We start from the raw sequence: 7,590 nt of genomic DNA on the forward strand, positions 1-7,590 counted from the left end.
AGTCCTACCCCTTTCTGAAACCAGCTCCTAGCCATTTGCCCTACACACTTGCCCTCGATATGCGCGTTCACGTGAGGCTGCACCATATTAAGTGTCGTCCGAAACCAAGCAGCCTTGAGTGGAAGTGGTTTATAAAGCCCTCAAGAGAGAGTCTGTGCCGATCTAGACTCGATTGCCGTGCAGCCCTGCTCTCTGTCCGCATGGAAACCGCGACCTACAAATGTAAGTACCACCACAAATAAATGATAGATAAACTCCTCCTAAACAATCTTCATCTGATGCAGAATAGACAACGCTCCAACTGATCACAAGGGCTCTTTATTTACCCCACCGTGAAAAAACTATAAATGAAACCACACAAACAAAACAACTTTTAACACAATGATTTATAAACACCATGGATGTATATGACATGTCATTTTTGACAGTCACGCTCAGGCCCGGTTTGGCCGTCGGGAGCACTGGGACTATTCCCGGTGGCCTGCCACTTAGTGGCCTGGCTGTCCAAAAGAAATCGAGGTGTGCCAGGGCGTATAACTCCCGGCCTGATTTGGACTTCCAGGCCTGGTCACGCTGTATTTCCTTTTTCCATATTAATGAAATCCACATGTCATACAAACATACACGATGCAATGCAATATAACTGTACAAACAAAATAACAGGTAACACAATTGCATGATGGTAACCATGTCAACGAATGGTGTCTGTTTCCTGTTTCGGAGGGCGAGTGTATTTCCAAACAGTTTTTTATACCCAGCACCCTAATCAAGGGAACTTGATTCAGCTGGAGGGGCACTTCCTGATGAGGGAACCTCCCGAGAGCACTTCAAGTCAAGGGACTGGTTTCAGAAAGGGCCCTAGTGTTATTTTCTTGCTCCTAGTTATCCCTAGTTTCCTTGTGTTCCTGTGTTTGTTAACCCATTCTGACCTGAGATCAGATTCATACGAGGTTTCCACCGGACACACACAGGTCTGATGAACCCATTCTGACCTGAGATCAGATTCAAAAAAATGTCAGTCACAAAAATAGCAGACCTACAAGCTCGTAGCGCGCCACTCGGTGGCGCGCTATGAGCTTGTAGATCTGCTATTTTTCAATAGATAAAGCATAACATGATGCTAACACCAAAATGGGTGCCCGTTCAGAATGGGTTAATAAACCACCGTGCACTCGACCTGCCTTGTGTCTGCCTCATCCTCTGCCTTTGTCCTGCGCTTGGGTCCTACACACCTCTGACTCGATCGTGATAAATGGACCCTTATGGGTCCATTTGAACACTTTCAGGGTTACAGACCTATGGTCATTCTGGGCTAGCTCTTTGCGTTTCTGGTGATATTATTGTCAACTTATTTTGTATGTCCGTGGCAAAACTTTAATTTTGACAAAAATCTCTAGGCCTACTATAAGCCAGCATGGTGATGACCCCTGGTAATAAGGGGTGAAGGGGGTGTCTTTGTCCCACAGGGAGAGTCAACATGGGTCACTGTTATCTTCTCCAGGTCCGATCGGCGACTTCCTGAGACAATATAGTGGTGTGTAATGACAGGGAAGAGGCAGGGAATAGTGGACCATTGTACTGGTGAGGCTTTCAATTAGGAAAATGGGTTAGCGTTGGAGTTATGCCTGCTTTAGAAGACCTAATGAAAACGGCTCACTTACAAGGCCACAATGGGAAAAAATGGCATTCAGGAAATGATGTTAGTGTTGTAGTAATATGTGAGTGTGCGTGTGTATGTGCGTGTGTGTGTGTGTGTGTGTGTACGTGCGTACGCGAGGGGGGTTTCAAATAGCTTAGCTATGGCCACTTCAAAAGGAGGGCTAAGCAGTCAGCGTCTCGGCGAGGCACGGCAGTATCAGCTATTATAGGAATGCTGCTCAATTTAGAGTAGGCGTTGTTTCCTTTTATCCATCCATGAACGGTTTCTGCTGTGTCTGATAACAGTATATTGTATAATGTAACAATGTTCTGCCGTCTATAGGCACATAATTTGTAACTGGTCGTTTTCGTCTGACTGCACTGGCAATGCCCTTGGTATAATGTGGTCTTCTATTTTATTTATGAGGACATGTGTCACTATTTTTTGTGTGTGTGTGTGTGTGTGTGTGTGTGTGTGTGTGTGTGTGTGTGTGTGTGTGTGAGTGTGTGTGCGCTCATGCATGCGTGCGTGTGTGCTATAGGTTATAGGTGCAGACTATTTGTTTTTATTTTCAACAACTTATGCCTTAAAAGGAGTCAAAAAGTCTGGCACATGTTGCACTGTCTCTGCTATAATTGGCAGCTGCCATATGGCAGAGACGCTGCAACTTATACACATAGAAATACTGATGCTTATTGTAACATGAAGGCGTACAGTATGCCATGATTTTGTGAATGTAACCTTAGTGCACGTTGTGTTGTTGTATGCTCTCCTGTATGTGGACATACATACATTGTTACTGCACTGATTCACAAATGTTTTTGGGAGCTCCCGACTATAGCTACTCTGATATTTTGGAACGGTGTCTCGATGGATCAAATGTAGTTAGTTATTGTTTACTTTTCATTGGTTCAATATTCTAAAAAAAAGAAAAAAGACACACTTTATGATTTAAATAAAATAGCAGATCCCAGCTAACAACGTGTTGCAATGCAACAGAGCTTGTAAATTACCAGTTTTCGCTACATTGGTGCAATCTTGTGCAACGGAGTAGGGCAATACTTTATGAAAAGAAATGGACATACGGTAGCACAGTCATGTCTGTTTTATTTATTTATTTATTCGTATATAATAATATTAAAGCATCAATAATCTGAAAGCCTTTATACTATAAAAAGTATACCAAGCCCTTAACTCTCAACATTTCATTTGAAAGTCCCCCCACTATAAGCGTATTACTCCCCCTCTGTTTGGACTTGGAGGTTGTCCATTCGTACAGAATCTTTTAACCTGTAACTTTAACATGCTAAAGTGTATCTTTAACATGTTAAAGTTGATCTTTTAACGTCCATAATCTATATGCATGTAACTTTAACCCATTACAACCAGTCATTTTAGACTTTAGCTATAAAGTATATTTTACTTTAAAGATATATTTTTTTTCTTTCAGAAAACTCTTACGATTTAGTTTTGTTTTTAACAGTGGTTCTCAAAAATAGCAAGCTGCTTTTGAAAAAAAAAAATAATAATTTAGAAACAACAATAGTCTCTTCTGCGGGTCACTGGCACAAAACCTTTATACATATTTATCATCGTGGGGGTCCTTGGCATGAACAAGCGTAACAACTGCTGATTTATTAGGTATTTTGTAGAAAGATTTATTAGGTATTTTGTAGAAAGATGTATTAGGTATTTTGTAGGGGGGGGGGGGGGGGGGGGGGGGTTGTTTAATGTATAAACAATCGTCAAAAATGGAATATTTAATTGTATGTATTTATATTTATCCAACCAGACACATTATTATTTACAACTGTGGCCTGGAGGCTTGGAGAGGCCTTTTCGACAACCGTAGGTCAGTTTTACAATGTCCTCTTCCAGAGTGTAGAGACATATGTTTTGGGTCCTGTGGTGATGGACGCCTGGCTGGGTCTGTGGTCACAATTTGTCACACATCCTGGACAGACACTTCTGTTTCAGATCTGAGGGACAGGGGGCGAAAGAAGCATTGTTACATAGAACCTGGGGACGATATAACCTGGGGACGATATAGAACCTGGGGACATTATAGAACCTGGGGACGATATAACCTGGGGACGATATAACCTGGGGACATTATAGAACCTGGGGACGATATAACCTGGGGACGATATAACCTGGGGACGATAGAACCTGGGGACATTATAGAACCTGGGGACGATATAACCTGGGGACGATATAACCTGGGGACATTATAGAACCTGGGGACATTATAGAACCTGGGGACGATATAACCTGGGGACATTATAGAACCTGGGGAACATAATATAAAACCTGGGGAACATAGAACAAGGGGAACATATAACCTAGGGAACAAACATATAGGGCTCCATCTTTCTTTTTTCTTAATTTGGGGATTTAGTATTGTGTGAGAGGTGTGGCCCCATGAAATGTTGTGCCACAGCCTATGTCCCTAAAACACCTCCATTACCCCTTACATTATGCATAGGTGTGGTTTGGGCGTTACAATGATTAAACCAATCACTGTGCCACCTGCCATTGCCTTTAAGAGATGCATTATCCATTTAACATTACGCCCAGTGATTTACACTATGACCCATGGCCATGGAAGAGCGACACACTGCCTTGAAATATAGCCTATTTATATTTGATACAGAGGCCGGGTTGTTTTGTGTCCAGTAGCTCCAACACAGCCTCACTCGTGCAAACTTCTTTGACTAGACAATTAAACACAATAAGCACAAGGAATTGACACTGCTGATTATAGTACAATTCCAATCACAGAGATTTGTGGAGAATTAAGACAGAAGGAGACCTCTGAGCTGTGAATGTTGTGCAACATGAGTCATGACTCAAGCCGAGGCTCCAACTCAGGTCTCACCGCCTCAGAGTCAGGAGCGCATTCTTTTATCAAACAGAATTCGCATTATGGGTGGTTTGAAGAGGCACTTTCCATTGTCCTAAACCTGTGTGCATAAGATAGCAAATATAGGGAAAGTACATCAACACGCCTACAGACACACCTCCACCCGCAAATATAGGAGTCGACAAAATTAATAGTGGGTTGTGTGGCCGCAAGATAACGTTTACGGTTTACGCATAGTGGAAGCTCCTAAATGCGTATTTCACGGAAAATGTTTATTAGGCTACTTTAGGATAAAGCATGGCATAAGACCAAACCGGTTCTGATTTGCGTAATCTGATTGCTGAAATAGCCTGGTTGAAATAGGCTGCCCAGCCATGCTCAAATGAGCACAAAACAAACTACTCTTTCTCAATCTCAAATGACATATTTGAGAACATGGCTTAATCACAATAGAAATACCATCATCAGCTGTGCTGATCAGACAGTCTCAGCAGAACAGAGCAGTGCAGTTGCAAGTAGGCTAAGTGGGCCCAACTTACTTCGGGAGAAGGCGATCCTTCGTACCCGCCGGCACACTTCTAGCGTATGTTTCTCGTACCAGAGATGACTAACATCACAGTACCTGCAGGGGGAGACAAAAGGACAGGATAATGTCGCTATCGGGTGGAAACCTTAAAACCGTTCCTTTTCGTCATTATTTAAAAGATTAAGTAGTGAAAATAGGCAGTCTACACAAGTGAGCTTGTAGGTTGGCTATTTTCACTATATGTTTGTGCAAAGCTGAAAGCTCGTACACAAAAGTATCAAAAGTAGCAGATCTGCAAGCCTGTAGATCTGCTATTTTTTTACTTGAATTCTGAAAAGTAACAGTTTTGGACATAAGATGTCCAACCGACAATATTGTCTATTTTTGAGGCCCAGCTTTCTCGGTAAAGCAAAGTACATGTTGAAGATAAAGTTGAGCGCAGAAAAGTGAAGACGGAAAAGTGAGGACGCAAATTGTGATTAGCCGGAATGAGCTGATTGTTTGTCACTTCACACAGGTGTGATTTTTTTGTACCATACCTTTTCATTCGGGTCTTGTGTCCAAACGGGCGACACAGGCACTGGGAGAAGAACTTGCAGAGTTCGAAGACGCAGGGCTGCAGCTTGTGAGCGCTGATTGTCGTGGTGTCAATGGACATGCCGTTGATAAAGTTTTCACCCAGCTGGCCACCAGGGGGAACAAGAAACAGCTCGGACTGTCTCCACGGACAACCTCTCAAGAAAAATAACAACCCAACAACATCGTTTTAGCTATAAACACAAGCAATGTGGGGTGCAATGGTTAATCAAAAAGTGTTCTTTTGTCTACTAAAACCTTTGACTTTTTTGGGGTCCACTACCGTTTTTGAGCGGCGCTAGCGCCTCTTATGCGCTGCGCAGCTGTCTGGGTTTGTGAAAACACAAACATTGGCTTGTGATTGGCTGATCACTCCATAGTGATGATTTGATTGGCTGAGCAAAGTACATATTGAAGCTAAAAGTGAGGGCAGAAAAGTGAAGATGGAAAAGTGAGGACGCAAATTGTGATTGGCCAGAATGAGAAGATGAATGATGATGGATAATGATAAGAGGGCCCCTCACTTCACATGGGTGTGATTTGTTTCACCGATGGAAACTACCGGTAAATACTATTTAAATAAAAATGTTTACTATAACTACTAATATATTTTGTCAGCAAATAAAAATAGATGGAAATGCTACAGATCTAGTAGAATTAAGACAAGTCATTTTATGCGTTGTGAGCAAACGTGAAGCAAAGCATCATGACACCATTATGACAAGGCCAACCAAAAGCGACTAAATCAACTTTACGTAGACTAAAGACGTAAGATTTTCTCACATTGTGAGTTTGCAGACCTGCTATATTTCTATATTTTTGGCAAATATTCCCACCCAGAATATGGTTGCTGGGGTTCAAGTACACACTGTTTCCTTACTTAGATTAACTTTGTTTTCAAATACGATGCTTTGTATGGTGCCGTTAATATTAACCCATCAGGAATATTTTGAAAAGATGCATCATCATCAGTTCTCATGAGAGGATTATTAAGGCTAGGCCATTTTCAATCTGATGCCGGTTATTTGCAGAATACATTATTTTCCCTCTTCCCTAAGTTAAGTTAAGCAACAGAAACCTAATATTTTGGAAACATTTGTGGTCATTAATCTTACAATAAATCCATTTGCACAGGCCGGAGTGGTTTTTAATACAATATTCTCTCAAGTGATCAATTCTCAGAAGGGTGTGCAAATATATTCCTCTTTATTGGAATTCCCCTCACAGGAGTCTGTAGTGCCAAGCCATTTTCTCCACAGCCGTTTGGGGATCATAATTATCATAGACATGTATATTCATTTCAGTCACATTCACATATACACCTCACATACTCCTAATTAATTTCCATCTATTTATAATAATCCCCAGATAGCTCTGGGGACTGGTAACTGTGTGACCAGAAATTATATTTTTTGGCCCTCTGGGCATAGTCAGAAATAGCCATGCTACAAAAGACACATTTTGCATTTTGACATTTTGTTGTGTTAATGAGTAGACCCTACAGTAACATTTACTGTGGGTAGGTTTTTTTTTTTTTAGTACTGCGGGTACTTATGCCAAGTATTTAAATGCCAATACCAATTTGTTGTTGTAGTATTTCTACATTGTGGTATAGCTGCTTTTACTTCAGAAATCTGAATAAAGAGACAGTTAAATGATCAAATCAGTGCCTTTTTTCCCTTGTAAATACTTTTTTTCCCTGAGTATAGGTCTATCACACCTGATTGCAATTATATGAGCAAATCACAATTATCTTTGTTAGAACAATTTCCATTCATCTGTATAAAAAAGCTGTAATGAAATGAACAGAAATCTATCGTTTGAATAATTTGCATGTCATTACAACACCTTTTTCAAATATGAATTGCCACACTGTGAGCTTCTACAATGAACTCTAAAACAGGTAAATAATGAATGTGTGTGTATGTGGGGGGTGGGGGGCAGAATATACAAGGTTTTTGCCCACCAACAACAATATACAAGCAT

This window comes from Protomyctophum bolini (assembly GCF_963924005.1).
Source record: "Protomyctophum bolini genome assembly, chromosome: 12".
Lineage (NCBI taxonomy): Eukaryota > Metazoa > Chordata > Actinopteri > Myctophiformes > Myctophidae > Protomyctophum > Protomyctophum bolini.